Here is a 24584-nt window from a genome sequence, read left to right as displayed (position 1 = left end):
TCCTGCACCCTTGGTGCTTCTACCTGCGAATCAAGAAAATACACACATCTTCTCCCAGTATGCTGACACATTAGAGCTGAATTTCCTACCATACACACGTCCTTCGCTTTCTCTGATAAACCAGTGTTCAAGGTACCCTTTGGGTCAGTAGCAAGGAACTTTGGACAAGATCTAAGATCAAAACCCATGGATCTAAACAAGTCAACCTCTTGTAACAACATATAATACACCATGTTTGACAGTATGCTTATCATAACTGTATCAAGTCTAGTTTCATCATAAAACTGCACTTACTCTATGTCCCTGGAGGAGATCAAATGTAGGGCCGGGATTTTGTTAAAAAGTGAAAAAATTTCACCACGATTTAGCACTAAACCGGGACACAGTGTTGGATCTAATACACATTCCAGGATCTTAAGCAGCGAGTGTTCCACTGATGCACAAACCTCATTCATGGGGTTCTGCCACTTACATTGATGTTCGTTACCGCCAACATTTCTTTGTGCTGTTTTAACCTCGAGCTTTTGATTTCCATTTGTCCCTGAACAGTGTCCTACACCAAAATCCCTTCCCCCGTGATTTCCATAAGGTAGAGTGGCACATTTCCTCTCAGTAAAGGGTTTAAAGTTGTTAAAAACACTTTTCAGTTTACATGAGTGACAATTAGCACGCAATTACACAGGATTCAAACACGTTGCTAAGTTCATGGGTTTTTGGGGACGGATTCCATCAGTCTCATGTGAGGTGTGGACAGTCTCAACTTTGTGACCCCCAACCCAGGTAGCCTGTGAACCTGAGCTTTACATGACCCCCAACAACCAGCACACTTAATTTCCTCATCCCTCTGCTTAGCTGACTCTAGGTTTGTGGTCGGTGCTGGAGCCAATGCGATGCTGTAGTCCTACTGCAGGTCATTGTGATCATGCTTAGGGGTGTGGAAACAACTGCAATCCTCTATCTGCCACTCGCATGGCCAGTTCTGTAATTTCTGTGCAATGACAGTCTTAGTGATGGAGCTCTGCCTTTGGAGGCCTCATCACACAGACTTATCCTGATGTTAGGTGTGCTCGTTTTTCTTTTATCTTCACCCCCCTGCTCCCCAATCCTGTTGCGGACATTGTATTGCCATTTCAACAGAGGAAGGGGTTTTGATTGGGGCAGAAATTAAATGGCTCAGCCATGCAATCTTATCGGGACAATGCCTATTTTCCAGTTCCAGTTTTTGGGCCCAGTATAATTCATCATACCAAGTAGCTTAGTCGGGTCCATTGTTTCTGAGCCCGACCTCGTTTCGGTGGTTGCATTCCCAGGCCAATCCCTTTTTGTTGTGAATCTATTTGAATACTTTGATTACATCTTGCCCCCAACCAAAGACCTGCGGTTGGTAAGGTGTTGAGAGGCGTTGGTTGTTCCGAAGATCCAACAGCCATTTTGCATGCCAGTTCATTTGCAAAATTCCCCATCAAAGGAATGGCGTCGAGGCCCAGACCCGCACCAGTACCCTCCCCCAATGTCTTTAGTTTGAGTACTTCAATCACTTTGTTAACATACAATCATCCACTAACAAAACTGTGGGTTTTTCAACCATCGTATCAGGTTTTTGCTTGTTTCTTGGTAGCTTCTGTGTTGTAAGCAATGTGGCAAAAGTTTTTGCCTCCAACCCACCTTTTTTGTAATATATGGGGAGCCCAGAAATTTGCAGGAACTAGTTTTGGAGTTCTTGGACTTTTTCTGGTCTATTCCCAGTCTTGTCTCCACTCTTGTTTTAGCAATCTTCAGCTAAGCAGTTCCCCGAGAGACCCTGTGGTTTGCACACATCCACTGCTTGAGCCCCAGTCCTTATGTTTAAGGGCACATCACCCAAGGTATGACCATCCATTACCCTGTCCTTGTCCCCAATTACTGTCATGGAACCACTTTTCAGTATGAGGGTAGGCTGGGTCGAATTTGATTGGTAAGCACATTTGTTGTGTGTGCATACGGGTAAACGATCAGGAAGTGAACAAGTAAGGGTCCTCAACAAATCTGATTTCAGTTTGATATCACTTAAGCAAATGGTGTGCGCCCTCACTTCGTCCCAGATGTTGCCGTATAGCTCAACAAATGAGCTCAGGATTACATTTCATGCCATACCGTCATGGAAGTCAAATGTATCCTTTCCTCCGTCTCCCTTAAAGTGTGGTGGAGCCGAGGATCCAACTCTTGCGTGCAGGCATCAAACACTACCAGTACTCACTTGTTCTCTCTCCATGACAGCTGTTAGTTCAGATGGTGAGCCCATGACAAGAGGCATCACATGTCTGTTGCACCAAGCTTTTGCAGCCGCCAGGTGGGACCAACCCTCGGTCGGCTGCGTCCTATGGTAAGGTGTTCAGAAAGCTACTTTGAATTTAGCAGTGTTTTCATGCATTGAGCTACTTTGAATTTAGATCTGTTTTCATGCATTGAGCTTAGTGCAATCATCTTTATTGCCCAGCCCTACCCTTCTCTCTATCCGTTCTCTAACCCCCCCTTGGTTGCCTGTTTGCCTTCCTGTTGTATCTCGCCCCCCCTGTTGTTTTCTTGAGATGTCTGCCTACCTGAACCCCTCTCACTGCTGTACCCCCCTCTTCACTCCCCCCTCTTCACCCCGCCCTCTTCACTACCCCCTCCCTTCACTGTATCTTTAGCACTTATTCTATCGGAAATGTCTCCTGGCCTGTTTGATAGCAGCTTGCTTGTCTCCTCCCTCCTCCGTCATCCTCATTTGTTTTCTCCTCTATCTGAAATGTCATCAGGTCTAGTACAATAGCTGCTTGTTTTGTTCTTCTCCTTTTCCCTGTACCCCAACACCCTCTCCACCACCTCTTGTTAAATTCTGGCACTACCTCAATCATAGTCAGGCATAGTAATGCTTGTCTGTCTCATTCCCTTTCCCACTCCCCTCCTTTTCTCCATCAAAAGCTCTTGCACTATCTGATATTCCCTCCAGTGGAGAAGACACAAGGAGAACAGGGAGCAAAACAGTCGAGCCAACGACATCAGGTAATCCTATGAGTGGTAATTTTCATAATTCCCAACAGCAACAATGTCCTCAACAGTACCCAAGGCTTTTTTAGACAAAAGACCACAAGAAGAAGCACTAAGAAATCGAAGGACAAGAAACAAACCAAACAATACCTAGTGGTCAATTTAACATCTAAACAGCTGACAAAAACTGAACTTGGGTTTATCATTTACCGCTACACAAAATACCACGCACTTGGAGCATATTAACCTCTATAGATTGATGAGAAAGATGCGATTGAAAGTGTTCTTTGACATACAATCTGCTATCGAAAGACCACCAAACACCGAATTCTTGGAGATTAAATCTAAGAGTACATTTGATCCTCCGATTCAGAACACAACTCAATTGCGTAGTCAACTTGATTACAACAAAATCGGGAAGTGCAATATCAGGAAACATCTGAGTAAAATCATTAGAGATCTAGCAGATGACAACACATTGACGTTGAAACCTGCTGATAAAGGAGGAGCAATAGTCGTGATGGACACGTCATTCTACAGTGCACATTGTCAGACTCTTTTGAATGACACAGATACTTACATACCCATTGATTAAGACCCCACATAGAGAATTTTGACTATGATTGAGGCTGCACTTGAGAAATCCCTGGAAAACGGTTGGATATGAGAGAAAACTAAGAGATACCTATTTAAAACAAACCCAATAACACCTGTGTTTTGTGGTCTTCCAAAAATCCACAAACAACTCGAAAAACCACCCCTGAGACCGATAGAAGCAGGAACGTACAGTGTGTTTGACCCACTGGCAATCTATGTGGATCATGTTCTCCAGCCAATTGTACAAAAAACGAACAATTATCTTAGGGATACTACCCATTTCTTCAATATATTGCACAATCTAGATGATCTCCAAGATAGTGACCTCCTGGTAATTGTTCAGAGTCTTTACACCTCTATTCATCATGACAAGGGACTAGAAGCATTGGAATGGGCTTTGTTAAAGGAAAATGATGATTGCAAAACAGAAAAAACTTTCATACTTGAATTGACCAAAATTATATTACACAACAAATTCTTTAGATTCAATCGACAATTCTACCTACAAGACTCTGGTACCTCCATGGGCTCCCTAATGGCCCCAGGCTGCGCAAACTTATTTATGCATTACCTGGAAATACAACATATAATACAACATATAACTACACATGCTGAATGAGGCCCGGAGTTAATATGTTGGTTGAGGTACATCAATGACGTTTTTGTAATTTGGAGAGGGGACAAAGAACAACTACAAAAATTCTTGAATTGCATCAACTCTTGAATTAAAGGAGGGAAGAATCATTACTAACTTATTCACTAAACCAACAGATGTGAACAACAGCTTACATTACTATAGTTACCACCCGAAACACCTAAGAGATAACCTACCATATAGCCAATTCCTCCGGGCTAAAAGAATCACTTCAGTGGATTCCACATTAACAATGAAAATGGACAAAATGACATCAAAATATACAGAGAGAGGTTATCCTGAGAAGGTAATAACAGCAGCCAAGGAGAGATCCTTCCAAACAACTTGAGAAGAATTACTGAGAAAGAAACCATAAAATAAGGAGATACCATTCTTATACACACTTCAAGCCAGAGTCATCAAATCACTCACCTGATGAGAAAAACTGGAGGATCATACAAATGGACACCCAATTACATAAATTATTACCAGAACCACTGCTTATTGCATATAAAAGAGGCAAAAACTTCAGAGACCAGTTGGTGAAAGCAGAACGTACCGTAGACCAAAGACGAAGGACACTACACACCAAAAAAATGGGAACATTTGCGTGCCTACCTTGTGGCAACTGCAATAATATCACAAAAGGAGATTATGTGAGACACCCTCGAACAGGTGCTAAAAATCAAACTCGGACACTATGCAACCTGCGATACAAAACAGTAATATATGCATTGAACTGCCCATGTGGCATATATTATGCGGGACAAACTGCACGAAAGATGAAAGAAAGATGCAATGAACATAAAAGTAATATCGGGACCCAGAACGACCAGTCACCAGTGGCAAGACATTTCACAGAAAATCGACACTCTGTAGCTCAGCTGAAATACCAAATACTACAAGTGGTGCAAAAAGCACCAAGGGGAGGAAATCATGCAAAAAGGCTAGACCAACGTGAACTTTACTGGATAGACAAATTGGACAGTATGAGTCCATATGGGAAGAATGAGGATTTCCACTTGGGAGCTTTCCTCTAGATACCAGCAACTCTTCCTAACATAATGGAGTATTCAAATCACCTCCTTAATTCAGGAAACTGGAATAACTTCAAGCCTTTGTCTATTAAGGAATAGATCATTGATATATGCATCACTCCAAGAAGAGTGGAGAGGAATCTTTAACACCTTTCATTAATCTACCTGGTAGTTTTGAGATTTGAACAGCTATTACGTACAATCAATACACACAGAGTAAGAAGATGAATGTACATAGTAACCATGTGAGATAAGTGAATGTGAACACAGAGATAGTGTCTCTATCTGACATTTTGTAAATGCCATCTAGTGATTAAAGTGATTTATGTAGACAACCAGAGCTATGGGAGATAAGGATGTTATGCACTATAATTTAACATCTGATATTGAACACCAGATGTGGTCAATAATGAAATGTGGTAACCATGTTGTAAAAACTAAAACAATGAATTTGTGAAAAATGATGATCACAGTATGTACCACATTACGGTGAAAGTGATCTTAACGAAGAATGTGAGCAGCGGTGCCCCTGGTAATAGAGCGAACTGTACTTTTATGTAACATCACAAGTGTCACACATGCAACGCAATGATGTCCCACTATCTATTGTGACGTCACTGCGCATGCACGAATATACGTTATAGCCATCTCTGAGTTGGCTTTAAACATCTTATAGGACATGGCAGATTGACTCTAATGCAGATGCGAGTAGAGGGACCTCGGGTCAGAGAAAGGGAGTTAATTTGATTTATGTGGAATATCGCATTGAGAGATATACACATTGCATGATGACGTCCTTTGTTTACACGTGATGTCATCACGCTGGCGTGAATATACGTCACAGTAACTGGGAAATGGATGCCAAACACTGCAGCATATTACTCGCGGCCACCTCGAGATCTCTGAAAACACGACGGTACAAACAAACATAGGTAAGAGATTAGTACAGCCCTTATGCACCCCTTTTTCTGACATTGAAGCATTTTATCTGATAGAAACTTATGCTTACCTTTAGGTCTCGCAAGTGCGCCTTGGCGCCTATAGATTTGAACAGGATACGACCCACATATTGGTCCTGAGTCTAATGATTTGCGTACAATTGAAGACCCACGGTAAGTGCCATGTACACGTTTCGTTTAGATTCCACATCAAATCTTCTAACTAGGATTATACATTGAATCCAGCACTATGTAATTCTTTCCCATTTAGGACCACTACTCGTGTAATTGAGATGATCGCCAATACAGTCTACGAACGGCTAGTGTGGGACATATGAGCATCTCTATAAAGGGAACTTGAATATGGAACACTTATGGTCTATACATTAAAGATGATTGGCATTGGCAACTAAGAAAAGATACAATAGGATCCCCTGTATGATTATATTTCCCATGCAGATGGAGAATTGGAACTCAACACCCGTTGGAAATTTGAAGTGTTAACTTGGGCTAAGTAACGGAAACCTTTGAAGAATTAGCCACTTAAAGATGCATTAGAATACTGTGGCCATAACCACACTAGGAAGTAGGTCTTGAAGACAGTGACGTCCCGATATTTAATTTTAATATATGCCTTAACAGCAAGGAAGCTGAGATATACCATTTTAATTCATATAATCATTCTTTAGGATACAGCGGGACGGTGAATGACTGTTCGTCCATTCATTGCCAATAATCTTCACCTAAAAACACCAACAGCTAAAGATCGCCAAGGGGCACCGATGAGAGATAGGGCTACTTTAAACAATTGAAATGAATATGCAGTTTGAGATCAGATAGGTGTTTAAGTAACAATATTACTAAAACACGATTACTTTTTATTATCTTTTGTTGCACAGGTCTCTGAAGATTGTGAGAATATTAGAATCTACTGAACACTGCATAAGCATTCACTTTCGCTCCTGAAGAAGGGAACTTGAGTCCCGAAACGTGTTGAGCTTGTATATTTGCACTGAAAGCCATAATATGCAGACATTGATATCTGTATAGCACAATATGCATGAATATTGTTGTATTAGATGTGGAATAATGTACAATAACACTATTAATTAATTACATGTTGATTCTAGCATGGACAAATAAATTGTATATTTGTTTGAAAATTGTGGAAATGATATTACTAAAAGGACTTTTTAAGAAATAGAACTTTTTGGCAATAATTCTAACGGGGAACACAAGCGCAGAGTTTGCTCATTGAACCATAGGGAAAACAGATTGTATGTGAAAATTACTATTGATACACCAAATTACTATTGTTTGTCTTTTGACAATACCACGAGTGTGCAGGGCAAGGGAGTGTTCCATAGCCCCTGGATATCCTTTTTCATTTGTTCTTGTGATTACCACAACCTAGTGTCAGGGTTGTGTACTTCTCCTCTGCACCTCACTACCTGCCTTATCTATACGTAATGCCTACGAACACAGGTGTGCAGTAGTGTTTGTTCCTTTTACTATCTGAAATGTTGCCAGGCTGATTACGATAGTTAATTTCACATTCTGAATGTATCCAGGACTTGTAAGAATGTCACTGTTTTGTCCCCTCTTCCCTTCCTGCCTTGAAGCGCTTTGAAACACATTGTATATAGACGCTATATAAATAATCAATCAATCATGCTGATGTCCTGGACATGAGACCTGATAACTGTAGCCCTTGCACGAGTTACTGGTATCGATCTTATTTCAGTGCTGCCCCTGCGTTTGGGAAAAAGTTTGTAATTGTTTGTCCTGCTATGGGGAAGGCACAAGAGCCATCCGTGGTGTGCTTTCCACCAGGTATCTTCCGACCTCGTTCGGTTGTTTTTTTTTTACCAACCTTCTGCTGCAACCTTTTTGACTATTCCTATGGGTTTTTTTGAGTTTTTTTTAATGGGGTCGTCCAGGTTTAACATAATTTCTAAGGCCATTTGCTCCTCAATGAATGGACCCCTCCCACCCTTTTCTTCTTCGCTCGTATCCTTTGCAGTGAGCGGTTCACCATCCCAACGTTATCCCCCATTACATGCATGTTAGCCACTGATTTGTGGCTTCTCAGACTCGGCCGGGTTGCCATTCTTCTTTACGATGGCCACAGAATAAGAAATTAAGGTAATGAGTACTAACAAATACTCACAGTTCGCCGAGCGCAGGGGTGCTTACTCAGGGTTTTCGGGACGCACTGCAATAATTGGTTCCAGTTTCCAGATGGCCAGATGTCGTGGGGCTTATGAGCCCCTGCCAACAGAAGACAGCAGTCCACTTTCTGCACCACTATCGCACTAAACTCTACACAGTGACTGGGATTGTGTGCCTCCTTGCAGTAGGACTCCACCAGCAGGCATGCCTTTGAAAGTTGAGGTAAAAAAATCCTGCAATCCGCACAAGACCACAGCAGACCACTTTCTGCACCACTTCCATGCCACTTCAGCCCATACATCACACTGAAGTCTGGCATTTTTCAGATAAAAATGCCTTGCATTCCGGTACTTGTTTAGTTTCTCCCCATTTTATAACAATGGGTCAACATGTCGCAGCACGCACAGTGTCTCTGCTCGCTGCCTGATACTTGTGCAAACAGTCTCTGAATCATCCATTCAACTCTGTACAAGAACTGAGCAAGTGGGATGAGGTTCGGATCTGTCCGGTCCAAAAGACGGACTTGCTTCGAATCAATTCCTGGATGGAACATAGGCCCAATCCAAAATGCTTGAGGAATAAATACCTTGCCCGGACACAGGTTGGTGTAGTGACATACAGGTGTGTGGGTGTGTGTACACACTTATAATTCCCGGTATGTTGTATAGCGATATGGCCAATGGACAGCTCAGCTCTTGGTAAAACATCAGTGGAGGAGGAAAGAATTGATTTGGGTTGGACTATTGCCAGTTTTCGCATGATCGTCACTGCCCCCGAGCTGCCAGTCACGTTTCCTCATAGGCCTAAAACACTGAGCTGTGCACTGACTTTAATTGCACAGGAGTAAGGCCGGGATCACTGCAGCAGTGCAGTCCCTAGTGCACTATTAGACAGGATAACATGACCATAGCAGGGTGGTGCTCTGAGAAAAGAGGGTTGCAGAAGATCCATCAGTCTTTAAGTTTTCATTGATGCCCTGTACCATTGAATGGCAATACCCGGGCCCTTGAGGCTCAGCTGATTGGCATATGGTGCATGTGAGGTTCTGTCTTATGTACTGTGACTATACCTTTCATATGAAGATTAACCTGCATTTTTGTAGCCTCACTGGAGAGATCGTGGCTCAGATGATTGTCACATAGCACATGTGAGCCCGTGCCTTCCTTCTGGCCTTTCTTTTGCTGGCTTGGCTCACGTTTGACTCTTCAAGCCAAACCAGACCTACGGGCACGATTCTGGCCTGGCCCAACCCTGGAATAGTGTGGCCCGCCTAGCCCTACCCAATACTCTAGAACAAAATCCATGAATCGTCATATATTTCTTCATCCCTTGGCTCTTCTCTGATCATACCCCACTTTAGGAAAGGTGATGGAGATCTGCCTTCTTTATATTGTCCGATTTTTGGGTGTAGCTTCCAAACATTTTTGGTAAACTACTTCATAAGAGACACTACACATGGCTTTCAGATACTTTTTTATTTGCTACACACAGCGGTTTTAGAAAAGGGATTGCCAGAAGGGATCCGGTCCTTAATCTAGATCTCATTATTGTAAAATATATTTGTGCTGAAGGTGTGGTCTGTGTAGCTTTTATGAACCCATCTTCTGCAGAGGGTAATTGTGGCTAATTCTTGAAGCATACAACGTTCCATCTTGCTTATTGCAGGTAATTGTTTTGTTTCACACTAGATATAATACAACGTATCTATTGGGGAGAGAGCGAAAGACAGTGGCAATGTGAGCTGGTGAAATGGGACATGCCTGCAAGAGGTCAGTGGTAGGAGTGCACGGTTCCAGGCTGTTTTGCCTTTTAATGCTTACACCTCTCTTACTCTGACTACTCCTACACTACACACACACACACACCCCCAGACAGCAATTTCAGACCTGGCCATTAATTAGCACATCGACAATACTGAACCCTGACCCAGCTCTCCTCTTTAGCCCTATCACACTCCCCCCACATCAGCAGCTAACTAGACGCAAAGTGCTGTAGTCCATCCGCTCTTTTGCTCTCCACTATGGATAAAATAGTCCCAATTTTCTCCAACAAACCCATAGAAAGCAGACTGGCATACCCCTGACCTGCACCCAATACCACCACATGCTTCGCATCTGCCTCTCCCACTGCCCCAGTAATAACCCCCCCCCCCTTTCTTTTACAGGGCTCTGCGCAGCAAGGCCACCAATAGTGGCAGAAGGGCACTATACAAGACCACTTTCATTGCAGAAGGGTTCGAACAGGGATGTGGCTTGGTTCCCCCCTTCTTTTTAATTTGTATATTCATTCTTTCGGCCTGGCCTTTGCACTATGACACGACGTGCCAGGTTTATAGGGGTCACAGATATCACTTTTAAACTGTCCAGACATTGCATTTGTGATAGTAAGGATCCCTTTTTTCCCTTCACCTCCTCATTGATCACTGTATTGCCCATGAAGCTGCTAAATTAATTATTAATATTGGCAAGTCTAAAATACTTGTTGGAAAAAAGTCTCCTAGGTCAAAAAACATTCTAAATATTATGCTGCTGGAAAGGGTAAAGTCATTTACATACCTCGGTGTAAATTTTTCAGAAAATCTGAGGGGCCTCCGTCACTTCAACTAGCCAGTGGCAGCACTGACTCAGGCTAGTGGGCCAATAGAAAAACTCTCAAAATACTTGAGTTAACAACCAGTAGATACTACGCTAGAGTGTGTATAATGTGAAGCCCAGAGTAATTGCCATGTATGGGTTTAGATGTATGGGGCTGGGAAACTCCATTGTGATTCAATCGGCTGATGAGACCTTTCTAAGAGTCCTATTGTTAGCACCCTCTACACCCAATTATACATTACACAACGTGTTCAAATTAAGATTATGTAAGCGTTGCCCTAAAAATTAGTCTGATTCTGCCATGGATTGCCATTTGGCAAAATATTTTGGCTTGCTTAGGACACGAGATGCTCTAAGATATTTTTTCTCGAGATTGTGCTAAAAAGATCCCTTACTTTCAACATAGTTACTCCTTGCTCTCTTAGATGGATGGTCTTCTGCGGTTTGCAAACCCTGACGTTATTAAGAAAGGAGATCATATTCAGGCAAAGAAATTACAGAGTATTTTATGGATATCAAAGAAACAATGCAATTGAATTAACCCTTGCATGGAACACATTTCATAATGTATTAATTGGCCAGGCAGAGAGAACCGCAATCTGGACAGTAGATCTATTGCAAGAGAATTGCCTACTAGGTGCAGATTTGACGTTCTGCCATCGGCAGCACCTAAAGAACATCAATCAGACAGTGGTGCCCGCTCTGCCCATTTCGAAGATAAATAGATGAAACAGTGCTGCACTTTATGTTGGTCTACACACCATACCGTTGCATTTGCCAAAACCGTTTTCTTTATTAAAAAGTCGATGCTTTAGAGTTTGTCTGCCTACTATTGTTTACCTTCATCAGTTTTCTTAACTGACTGTTGCCTGGGCTACCCATGAATACCTGGACGGCACTTTTAAAATTGGGAGGAAATATATCTAATATTTTGTCATAGTTTGATATCGTTTAGGGTTCTGCATCTTTTTATTTGTGTAATAATTGCATTGTTTCTGTTAAGATGCATGAAACATCAGTAAAAATACTTTCTTCAGGATTAAGAGTGCACAGAGAGTTTTAATTGTCAATTTGTTTTTATTGGATAGGGACAGAGAGTGGTAGCTGCAGGTAAAAGATAACAGGATTCAAGGAAACAATTTCACATGCTCGTTAACAGCGTCCCAACAACCCTTTTCAGAAATGTTAGGTCTTAGTTGTCCTAAAGACTCCCAAGTTCTTTCCCAAAAATGATCATTTTTTTTATTAACCCATTAGAGCAGGTTTTGTTCTACAAGGTACATGTACCAAGACCATTGTCATGAACTGTTTAGTTTGAGGTCCGTTTCTTTGGTATTTGTGTTTGATATGTGGACATGGAATGATATCCTGAATACTACAACCTTTATGTGATCATTTTTATTAGCGCATAATATAGTTTACTTCTGCATGCTGACCCTTAGTTGATATGTCGTTTGTTGTCCGGCACCTTTCAGGGACAGTTAGTTTGGTTAACCACACTTCACTCTAGTCACTTATGTGTCTGCATCAGAGGGATCTATGTGATTTATTTCACACACAAACATCCTGTGGACAAAATTACCAAGTTATGATCCCCCTGCACATATCAATGTACTTGTATGTGGGGGGAGAACCCATGCACTCCCACCCCCATAATCCCCTTACAAAATTTATTACCCTAACCCACCACCCACATATAAATGTGTTGCAATGCAGAGTTCAAAATTCAGCATTTTCGCTCCGCTGGATTTTCGGATATGCTATAATGGGCTGATACCCGTCATAGAACCATCACACTTTCAAAGAACGTCAGCAGTTCAATATAAAAGCAGAGGGTTGAGTGAGGGGATGTGGTGTGTATTTTTCTGAGTGTATCAATCTGTTATGCGGTAAGAGCATCTTTCACAGGAGCCTCTTTCAAACATTTAGATAATCTCAACAGTTAGAGAGAAATAGAATAAACAAAAAATAAGCTATTCATTTCAAGTAGCAGTGTATCAAAGTAGTTGGAACTGAATTGTCCAAAGTAATTAAACTCATGGTATTTGTTATTATATTTCTATGGGGTCTGTTTCTGAAAGATTTCCTTCTCAATAGTTATTCAGGAGTGCGAACTTTAATAGGAACTCAGCATTTCTCGAGGCATAGCATGATTTCGCACAGTTTCCTTATTCCTTCTTTCTCGTCTTGAAATGCGTGCAGACTGAGGTGGGCGCCCCTATTTTTTTAGCTTGGGGAACCACCGTTCCTCATGTTGATTACCTTGCTCTGCCACTGGAGATCCCACGTTCTCCTCGCAACTGTGGCTTGTTTGCTAGAGCCTGGGAGTGGCAAAGCTTTAATATTCCAGACAGCAGAGCACTCAGAAAAAGATGCCAGCTAGGTCAAAGGAAATCGATATCCAATTTTCTGAGATTTCAGTAAAACAAGTTAACATGAGGACTGGCAAAATAACTCCAGCTGTTGTGAGGGTTTTACTTCCACTTTACTTCCAAACTCTGTATAACTCTATGTCCAGCTACAATATCCCTTGGCCTGTTATTTACAATATTGAAATACAAGTAGTTTCTTACAGCACTGCTCCACATAAACAAATAAGTAATAAGAAGCATGTATATGCATGACAAAGAAGTTCACGTTAACAGTATTATTTTATGTGGTGTTTGTAATACGGTCATTCCACTGAGGTGTTCAACAGGTTCCAAACTTGTTGATGCTGTGGATGTTGAGTTTGTCACACAACTGCCGTACTGTAGCTTTTCCCACTGTTTAGCTAGAATGCACACTACTATGTAAAGTTCTTATAATACATGAAAGCCTGCAATATCTGTATAGCCTGGAAATCATGACATCACAACTGAACTGTAATGTGAAAATGGCATCACAACAGCTCTGTAATCAGTTATTACGCTTCAGTTAGGACCTTACAATGTCTGCTGCGTGAGCAAGCAAAGTTCAGAATTCTAGCTGTCACTGCAGCACTTAAAGCCACAAAAAGCTTTTTAAATTCCTTGCTTGACAAGGCACAGTTTATGGTAGAATGTATAATTTGTGCACTGCTGGAGTTTAACACAGGTGAGCAAACATCTGCATCTTATTTCTTATTTTAATGCACAAAGTGAACGTTTTTTTCAATACATTTATTTAACTGCTTGAACTACTTTTCTGCAACCCATTAGGAGCTGCATTTTTTTTAAATCTAAACAGATTCTACATTGATTATATGGATCAGCAAATGGAAGATCTTGCAATATCCTAATAATGTACCGTCGGGGTTACATTATCCCATATATGTCCTTTTAAAATTCTTTTATTTCCGCTCCACCCACGGTGTTTTATCCGCAAAATGTATCTAGTACAGATGCATCCAGAGAGCGTTCGCGGAGCGTGTGTGCTCACATCCTTTTTAAACGATGAGAGACATTGTGCAATATTTAGAAACCACAATGTTCCCCCTTGCTCACTATGGTACAGTAGTTAACTCTTAACTTCGTAAACACGAGATGGGAACTTCGAAATTATAATGAATGGAAAGTATTATCTTTAGCCGCTTTCTGTCTTGGGCATGAAATGTGTTCCAGCAAATTCGCCAGGCATGCTCTTAATTAACACTGTAGTTCTTGCCTTTCTTAATCTGTTAATACCTTTGAACGATTTCCGTTTTTGGGTATCATTTTTTTTTCTCCATTTCTAGCTTTTTAATCAATGTTCTAAGAAAATATGGTACCAAAATTGTCCCTCTGACCTTCCAGCATTGTGCACGCCCATGAATACACTGAACGCTTGAATATTTCTTGTTTCTGATTATAATATATTGATATAAATATCATGAATTTGACTTTGGTTCACATGTTCACATGAGGATAAACTTTTCATTCAGATCCTGGCAGGCAGCAGCCCCTCAAAATCCACAAAAAGGTACAAATCTCAGTGTTGAGAATCAAGAAGATACATTTGTTATGTTACTTACATGAAACGTGCTCTTTTAATCTCCTCTGGTTTCCTAGCCGAGGAGCTTCGGCGCTGTCGTCCTAAAAGTTTCCACCTTATTTCTCACCGAAGGTGATGCCTGTGCAGCTGGCCTCGTGGTGTGGCGTCAGCAAGTCTTTTCCTGTGGTTGAAAGTCTTCGACTTCTCTAAAAGACACTGGCACAGCAGTTGAGCCTCTACCCTGCCTCTGATACTCCACCTACATAACACGGGAAGTGAAAATGCGCTCTTTCTTAGTGTTCCTTTCTTCCTCTGTTTAAATTGTTGAGATTCTGAGAAGAATCAGCCTCACTACTGGAAGGTTTCATTTTGATGTTTTCTTTTAACTGACAGTTTTAACTATGACATTATTTAACCAAAAAGCACTGAAAGACGTTTTGCTGGTTATTGTAGAAAAGAAACATAAAGAAGCACGACGTTTTGTTGGTTATTGTAGAAAAGAAACATAAAGAAGCACGGGGCAATGGGTAGAAGGGCTGGTACTGCGGTAAGTGCGAGTAGAAGGTGGGGATGGGAGGGTTGTTGAAAGGGGATACCATGGCGAGGGAACTGGCTGGGTCAGAATAAGAAGGGGGGGCATCAGTGGAGCATAGGGTTGGGATGGGGTGCAAGAGGGGAGCGCACAAAGGCAGGAAAAAAGCAGGGGACCAACTGGGACACTAACCAAGGGAACTCTTAGGGGTTTAGGGCACACTCCCTGATAGAATGGCTAGAATGAAGGGGAAACAATGACATTCTCTGATAGATTGGCTAGTAAGAAGAAGAAAACAACGAAATGGGAAACTAAAGAAATTAGAATAAAATACATTAATATGGCCATGGGTAGAGAGGGATGGTTAGGCAGACTGAGGGCTTGACATGATTGGAACCAAAGGATCTAGTCAGGTGGTGGGGATGAGGAAGCCACGCCCAGCACAGAATAATGAGGCGTGGTAGAGAAACGGGACACCTGCAAAATAACTCCTGGCTCAATAAAGCTTGCTGCGGCAAATGTAACATTTCCACCTTACCAACTGGTCCTAACTCTTCATTTGTGGGGGTGGAGGGACATAGAATGCCCAGGTGGAGGTGCAGGCATGGGTTGGGAAGGGGAGTGGAGATGTTGTGGGGAGGTATTGTGCAACGGAAGGGTGCAAGTATGGCCTGTCAGCGCTAAGCGCGTGTCCTGAGCAGCAACATTGTGCTGCTTGAGACCTTCACCCTGTGGCCCACATAGTGGCATCTGTATTGCTTATAGAGTGCTCTCTCACCCAGAGGGTCACCCAAATGCAATAAGCTAAACTCTACTGATCCGCCTCATTTTCTATATCTACTTTGGAGGCTAAGTTAACAAAGGGATGTATATTGAGTTGTTTCCTAAATAGTACATAAGCTTTATGCCTCTGTAAAACCAATGACCAGGCTGGTGCTTTATAGAGTTGCTTCCCGATAGAAATTCCTGATGCCCCATTTGGAGTAGAGGAAATGTAAGAACTCATTGAAGTACAGATCTTGAGAAAGAAGAGATCTTTAGGGCTTGTAATTCGAGATTTTACAGATAAGATCTTTTGGCCCTGTTTGTGTCTTTAGAAGTCGTGGCCAAAATTCCCTTTTCCACCTCCTCTGAGGTTTTCCTCAGACTAGTGCACTTTTAGATGATCCCTGTCATGGACGAATACATTTTAATTTTATTTATGTTTAGAAAAGTAGATGCGAGCAGTCCAGTTGCTTTTGTCCACATCTTCCGCAATCCTTTAGGCCAAACCTCATGCATAGGGGAGAACGCCAGCGGTGTGGTTGCTTTAATCTCCACCTTAGAATGTCCCAGAAGCACCAAGTTTGTGTATTGGATCGTGCTAGACAATGAGCTTGTGTATTGGCCGCAGGGATTTGACGATTACCCAGCAAAAAGGTGTACGAAAACCACAAAAATGTGCAGCATGGAAAGATTCACAGAAGTTGCAGTTTTCTATTGAAGCTACGGAAGGGGAAGAAATGCAGTGAAATCTGTGTTCTTGTTCTGCTCGTGGAAAATTCCCCCACCCCTAGTCTTAAAGGCTTGAATGGCAGAGGGATTTTCATCTAATATTCTCGGCCACTGGCAACCAATGCAGTTGTCTAAAGCTTTAACGATAACAGCTATTCTATGCATCATTATAATTTACCTAGCTGCAGTGTTTTGGATTTTGAAGAGTTTTGCAGAAAGTCGAGATAGACTGTACTACTATAGTCTATTCTGGCAGGAACGACTGCTTACATCACCTGTTGAGGAAAGTTAAAATATGATTCTATGTCAAGACCCGGAGGCAAGCATTATTCTTAAACTCCTTTTATTACTGCTTCCAACAGCTTTCTTTTAAAACTTTCTTCTTTTTTTTATCAGTTTGAAAACTGCAAACATGAGAATAAAACAAACAAACAAAACATACAAAATGTAGTAAAAACTACAGTCCCCATGAGTCCTTTAGTCCTTGCAGGATAGTAGTGCTGAGTCTCTGTCCTGCTGTCCAATCAGGGCTCTCGCACAAGTACACATCCCTGCTGCTCTAGTTCCCTACCTCTTCTTTGTTGCTGCATACCGACAGCGAAGTACCCTTTATTTTTACGTAACACTATTATGTGACCTTATAAATGTATTTGTATGTTTAGAGCGCAGCGAATATTGTGCGCGCAAGATAAATAATGTTTTCATTGTAAATCGTATACATATTTCTCTATTGTGTTGGTACAACTATCACGTCACTCCGTCATCCCTCATTCCAGGATTTGCGGCTTTATTCCGGCATTAAGACATCAAAACAGACTGGGTCTCCAAGCGATCTCTCTCGCACAGGGCTCCGGTCTGCTTTTCGCTCATCGGATTATACAAACGTTTTTAGATTTCCTCACCACGACTGGCCTGTTCCCACGCATAGAAGCCAATTTATTTATTTATTTATTTGCATTTTTAAAGCGCACAGCTGCCCTCGGGCATCGTGGCGCTGTTACAGGAGAGTTTACTTGGCATGGTGAATATAACGAGAACAGAAATGGAGACATGGTTACAGGCATGGCTACAGTTCCGAGGTTACATGGGAACAGTGAGCATGGTACAGTTGTAATTTACAGACCTTGTTGCATGCAGTAGTATTATAAGTGAGATTCACTTAAATAGGATTGTTTTCAGAGCTTTTCTGAAAGCTATGAGGGATGTTTCAGCTCTTAGTTAAGGTGGTAGGGAGTTCCAGGCTTTTGGCGCTAGAACTTCGAAACTCGAGCCGCCAGCTTTAACTCTAGTGAAGTTGGGAATTGCGAGTTGGTTGGCGTACAAGTCCCTTTTGGGTCTGAGTGACTGGACTGGTTGTATCCATTCAGTAACGTAGCTAGGGGCAGATTGGGATATGCATCTGTGGGTAATGGTGAGAGTCTTGAACTGAATGCGCTCTTTGACTGGGAGCCAGTGGGCATTTTGTCTTGCTAGGGAGATGTGTTCCCTCTTTGGAATATTGAGGGCTGCTCTCAGAGCGTTGTTCTGTGCGATAAGAAGTCTATTAATGTTTTTGGCAGAGGTGCCTAGTAGGAGGACGTTGCAGTAGTCCATTTTAGCGCCTATGGTGGCCCTGGCGATGTTGAGGCGGTTTGTAGTGGACAGGTGGGGCTTTACTGCATTGATTATTTTGGTCATTAGGGCTGCTGAGGAGGAGGTGTAACTGACATGTCTGTCCATGGACAGGGTAGAGTCTAGGTATACTCCCAGTGTTTTTACAGCAGAGGAGATGGAGATTACTGAGTTTTCAATTAAGAAGGTGCTGTATTTGCTATCTAGTTTGCTGAGGGTTTCTTTGGGGCCCACCAATAAGATCTCGGTCTTGTCTCCATTGAGACAAAGGCCATTTGCTGCCATCAATGCCTGGATGGTGGCATAAGTGTTTTGTAGGGTTTTTAGGTCTTGCTCGTAGTCACCAGTTAGTGGGGGAAGGATTTGAGTATCGTCGGCATAATTGGTGAACGTTATGCCGAATTCTTCTAGGTCATTGAATAACGGGAGTGTGAATAAGTTGTATAATGTGGGGGAGGTGCAGGACCCTTGTGGTACTCCACAATTGATAGGGGAGGGAGTGGCTGACGCTTGGTCTGAGTAGACCCTCATAACTCTGCCCTCCAAGAAGGATGAGATCCACGTTGTGGCTTCCTCCGAGAAGTGAGCTGTATTGGTGAGGTGTGTCCTTAAGGTTTTGTGTTCGACTAAATGGAACGCAGCCGATAGGTCAAGGAGTAAGATGGCACATTTGCCTTTATCCATATTTTTTAGGAGTTGGTTCTTTAGGTCGAGTAGTGCCGACTCTGTGCCATGGCGTGGGCGAAAACCGGACTGTCTCTTGCCTAGGATGTTGTGAGATTCAAGGTAGGCTTGTATCTGTAGGTAAGCGGCCTTATCCAGGATTTTCAGCAGGAATGGCACTGTTGTAATGGGTCTGTAGTTGTTGGGTGAGTCTGGGTCTAGAGTGGTTTTTTTTAGTAGTGGGCGAACCCAGGCTTCCTTGAGGGAGGAGGATACTGAGCCAGTGGAGAATGAGGCATTAATAACAGTGGCAATGAAGTGGGCTAGGGGCTCAGCGCAGTCTTTGATTATGTTTGCTGGACAGATGTCCCCCTTGCAAAGTGAGGGTTTTATTTGTTTCATGATGCATAGGACCTCAGGAGCGGTTACTTTTCTAAAGGTAAATGGCGGTGGAGAGTTGCTGTTATGTTGGGTAGGGTGTTTAGGGCTGGGGGCAGTCCATGTTTTGTGAGAAGACTTGGGTAGACTGTCAAGGTTGGCTTTGATTTTCTTTTGGAGTAGGTCTATTTTGTCAAGCATAGCCTTCTGGATGTCATTACACCACTTCTCGTCTTTGACTGTTTGATGTTTGGATGCGGGCGGTATGACTAGTTCATTGAAGATGGCGAACAGTTCTTTTGAGTGTGATTGGGCATTGTCGATTCTAGTGTTGTATGTGTCAACTTTAGCTTTGGCGTTTTTGTATTGTTTAGCAATAGTTAGGTATGAGTCGCGTAGTGGGGTGGATGGGCAGGATTGCCATTTTTTCATTGCTTGTCTTTTGAGCGTTTTTAGGTCGTTGTAGGTCTTGGTTGAACCATGAGTTGGCGTGGAAGAGTTTTTCGCTTTTTTTGCCTCTAATGGGGCAATTGTGTCGATGATCTCTTTAATGGTGGTGTTGTAAAGTTCGACTAGTTCTTCGGGGTTGTTGGAGGTGGGTGATGCTAATGCTGAGACTTCTAGGAGTGGACACATTCTCTCTTTGGTGAGTAGCTTTTTTGATCGGGCTAGGGCAGCTGGCATAGGAAGGTTTTAGCTAATGGCTGTCTTTGTTGGGATGTAGAAGTGGATGAGGTGGTGGTCGGTCCATGGTTGTGGCGTGTTTGAGCTGATGACGTACTAATTAACAGACTGTGCATGCGCGGTGGACTTTTTTCATATTAACGCTCCGAAAGCAACAATCTTCACAGCTCCTTCACTCCTGAGGCAATAAGACCGCCAGGAGAAGCGTTGACATAGCATTTCTGCAGGATTCTAGAGGCCAGATGAGAATATTGATAAAACATATTAAAAAAAAAAAGATTTCCCCCAGAGGATTTCTCACAGAACAGATCTAACCGATCCATCGTGAGGCCCGCATCCGCTTGTACAAGATCAAACGCTAACACTACTAGCTTGCAGAATTTCAGGCGCAGATGGCGTTTGCCGGGACTTTCAGAGGAGGCATCAGAGGAGGCAACAGAGCTTATCAAGGTGTCATGGGGCCCCTTCCACAATTCAGAGCTATAATCCTGCTTGGCAAGCTTGTGAAATATGGTGCAGAAGGAGTAGTATCCCTCCCGTTTCAGCACTTATAGCGCAGGTGATACATTTTCTAGCAAGCCTAACTAATAGAGGCAGGGCCTTTTGGACAGTCGGAGTGTATAGCTCAGTGATCTCAGCCGCACACGAGCTAGTAGACGGAGCCCCCGTCTTAAAGGGAGTAAAAGTTAGTAAACCTCCCCAGCCAAAATACTCATCCCTATGGCATGTGCATAAAGTCTTAAATTTGTTTGAACAATGGCCAAGGAACGAGCTTCTCTCAAGAAGACAATTATCAGGGGAATTAGCCACGTTACTTTGCCTGGTATCATGTGGAAGAGCTTCAGACGTGAAAGCTCTAGGGATCAACAGGAAAGTTTTCTACCCAGAAGGCGTAGCGTTTAATATTAGGCAGCATACTACAACTAACTCTAAGATGATTTCATACCCATATTTCATAACAATTGGAAACTATGCATAGCTCAGTGTATAAAGTGCTATGAGACAGCAACAGTAGCGAAAAGACCACAGGGCGTCAGCCAGCTATTGATAGAGCGCAGAAAACCATATACGCAGTCGCTCCAGTCACCATAGCGAGATGGGTAAAGGAGGTAATGGCACTTGCAGGAATAGACATTTCTGTATTTGGGGCTCACTCGACCAGAGGGGCTATGGCTTCCCGAGCTTTTGCAGCAGGGGTTCCGCTACAGGAGATCATGAAGGCAGCAGACTGGTCAAGCGACTCAATTTTCAGGACCTTCTATTTTAAGCGAGTCTCTAATATTGCAACAGCTTTAGTGGAAAGCTTTGAACAAGCATAATGCTTGCCTTCGTTCTTGACATAGAATGAAGATTGCCCAAGTGCATAGCGCATGTAGTCTTGATTCTATTAAAGACAGAGGCGAGCATTATCCCTCCCTGTTGGAACACGCTGAATAATAATTGTACAGTGCTATATGTAATAATGATGATATCAGCGAATTCCCCTCCCTAAAAATATGATTCGAAGGGATTGTGTCTTCTGACGTATTCCTTATCTTTGATAATTCATCTCCAGCTAGCTTATTGTAGACCTGCTAGAGAAAGGTGTCTTTCTCTGTAGAGGGCGCTGCGCGTCAACGTCCACCGAGTTGGTGTCCCTCGACAGCCACCGTATCGGCGCCGACGTCACCATGCCCATAAATAGCCATGCGCGGCATCCGTTGCTCAGTTCCGTTTTTCCGCGCTTCGTGGGGCCTCGGAATATCATTGCTTAGTTCAGTCAGATAAACCTCTTATATTTGCTCGATAAAACCAACTCGTACTCGATGGCTTCTTCATCCGAACCGACGTCTCCGCGGTCCGGCTTCAAAAAATGTCAAGACTGCAGAAAGAAAATGTCGATAACGGATCCTCACAGGATCTGTTTGTGGTGCTTGGGAGTCGAGCACCATTGTTCGGAGTGTGAGGGCTGCATGTCTATGACGGCGAAAGCCTTGAAGGAGCGCATGGGGAAGCTCGAGAGAGGTAAGTCAGTCAAAACCTCCCCGAAAGTTTCTTCGGCCGAGGCATTCGTCTCCTCGCCGTCGAAAGCATTCCCATTCTAGGTCACGAAGTAGCTCCCACCACTCGTCAAGATCTAGACACTCATAAAGAGACGTCGAAGATCCCCTTCCTCGTTATCTTCTGTTCCCCCAGAAAGGGTCTCCTGCCCCACAAAATGCAGCTCTCAGGCTGAGTGGGAGGAATTCAGGAAAAAAATGCAAAGCGTCTTCGAGAAAGCGGCCTCGACCCCCTCGAAGACAGCTGAGGGTGATACCCTGGGTGAAAAACCCAAAAAATCGAAACACTGCGAGTCGTTGCACCCGGCGAAAGAGTCCACCCGAGAGCGCCACGGGCTATGGGGTAGGAAGGCACCATCTTCCACGCCGTCGTCGAAGATCCCTTCGACTCATGGATCAGCGCCATCGACACCGTTGTCAAAGGGTTCTTCGGCGCATCGGTCGACCGAATCGACGCCATCGTCGACGCCGATAAAAGAAAAAAACACGGCTACTTCACAGCCAACGGTTATACCCAGAGCCTCAAGCACGACGCTGAGAACGTCGTCGACATCCTCGAGTAGGATCCCGATCCTCTCGAGTTCCTCGAGGCCTCTTCCAGTTTTCTCGACGCCTTTCTCAGCGCCTTCGAAGCCTTTTACATCCGCGTCGACGACATCGACGTTTTCTAGGCCAATAATGACAAGTTTGGCTCCTTCTGCTTTAGAAATGGGTTTTACACCATTTCCGAGGTCAGAGTACCCCAGATTATCTTCAATCTATGAATAAGGGGAGGATTCTGACCAAGAAAGACCCTTCGAGCTGCAGAGCACCACACCACCTGTTTCAGAGGATTTTACCTCTGAGGAAAGAAGGTTGAAAGACCTACAGGAATCCCTACATGAGGCAAGTGGATTGGACACTTCCCTAGAAGTGGAATTTGTCAAACCAGACCCAGGGGAACATGCCGAAACCCCCTTTAGAGCCCTGATGGCAAGAATTATTGAATTCATGGGTTGGTCTGCGCCTTCACCTGTTTTTCAACAGGATGACCTTACAGACATATGAGATAAAGGTCCACAGGAGGATCCTGTGGTCCCTTTCCATACAGCTTTACAAAGGAAAATTTCATCAAATTGGGAAACTCCTGAGGTTATCCCTGGAGTCAATAAAAAAGTGCCAGCCAAGTATAGGGTAGCTGCGGCTGACCCTGAATATTTATCAAAACACCGACTCCAGAGAGCCTGGTGGTTCAAGCGGCAACTTCATCAAGCAGCAGATCCACTTATCCTACTTTTCCACAGGACAGGGATGACAAAAGGTACGATTCTATGGCAAAAAAATTATTTTCTGCTTGTAGTATGGCGTTGAAATCCATCAACGCCACTTGTACGCTCGCCAGGTTCAGTCACACACTGTGGGAGTGTGCTTCATCAGCGGCTGACTGCATACCGGAAGGAGATGAAAGGGAGGCCTTCCTTAACATCATTAAAGATGGCAAAGATGCCATGTGCGAATCTCTTCGCACTGCCATCGATTCAGCTGACAGTATCAGCAGGGCCATGGCGGCAAGTACTACAATCCGCAGGCATGCGTGGTTACGAAAGTCTGGCTTTGCTCCAGATAACAGGCCAGACTTTTGAATATGCCCTTTGACGGCTCTTCTTTATTCGGTAAAAAGGCTGATGACAGTCTGGAAAAGTTGCAAACATCTAAAGCAGCAGCAAAATCTTTAGGAGCTGCAATCCGCCAAACTCCTTTTCGCCCTTCAGGAACCTCTGGGAGAGGAAAGTCCTTTCGCTATTATTCCGCATTCGGGAAAGGCAGAGGACAGCCGGCTCAAAGAGGCCAAAGGAGATCCACCCGAGTTGGACGGGTCAAAAGTACTAAGGCCGCAGCAGCAGCAGGTGCCTCTTTACCCTCGGCATCTGCATCAGCCGCCCCCAAACCACTCTGAGGTCTTTCCACACAAAACACCTGTAGGGGGCAGGTTAACTTACTATCTGACGGAATGGCAGGCTATTACGTCAGATGCTTGGGCATTGGAGACAGTTGCCCAAGGTTACTGCCTACCCTTTCTACGCATCCCTCAGAGTCATCCACCGGGGCACAGCTCTCCAAAAGTTCCAGATCCGCTCCTCTTGCAGGAAATTGTAGACCTGCTAGAGAAAGGTGCCATAGAACCGGTACCTGTAGCGGAGAGGAACAAGGGCTGGTACTCCCCCTACTTTCTCATACCGAATAAGGGCGGAGGACTGAGACCTATCTTGGACTTATGAGAATTGAACAAGTT

The 24584-nt window shown here is 43.4% G+C and overlaps 2 protein-coding genes across 8 annotated transcripts in view; one reads left to right on the top strand and one right to left on the bottom strand.

Annotated features, from left to right (window-relative positions):
* The window catches only part of GPR183 (G protein-coupled receptor 183), a 267334-nt gene extending 252222 nt beyond the window's left edge, over nt 1–15112 (bottom strand). For both annotated transcript variants that reach the window (XM_069637015.1, XM_069637014.1), the window contains exon 1: nt 14952–15112. The gene's annotated coding sequence lies outside the window, so the exon portion shown is untranslated. The remainder of the gene's footprint in view (nt 1–14951) is intronic.
* The window catches only part of UBAC2 (UBA domain containing 2), a 1796755-nt gene that overhangs the window by 1211769 nt on the left and 560402 nt on the right, over nt 1–24584 (top strand). The window lies entirely within an intron of this gene.

This window comes from Ambystoma mexicanum, chromosome 7p (genome assembly GCF_040938575.1).
Source record: "Ambystoma mexicanum isolate Mex_15411 chromosome 7p, UKY_AmexF1_1, whole genome shotgun sequence".
NCBI classification, from domain to species: Eukaryota; Metazoa; Chordata; class Amphibia; order Caudata; family Ambystomatidae; genus Ambystoma; species Ambystoma mexicanum.
Note: the sequence above shows the minus strand (reverse complement) of the source record. Positions and strands in the feature narration are given on the sequence as shown.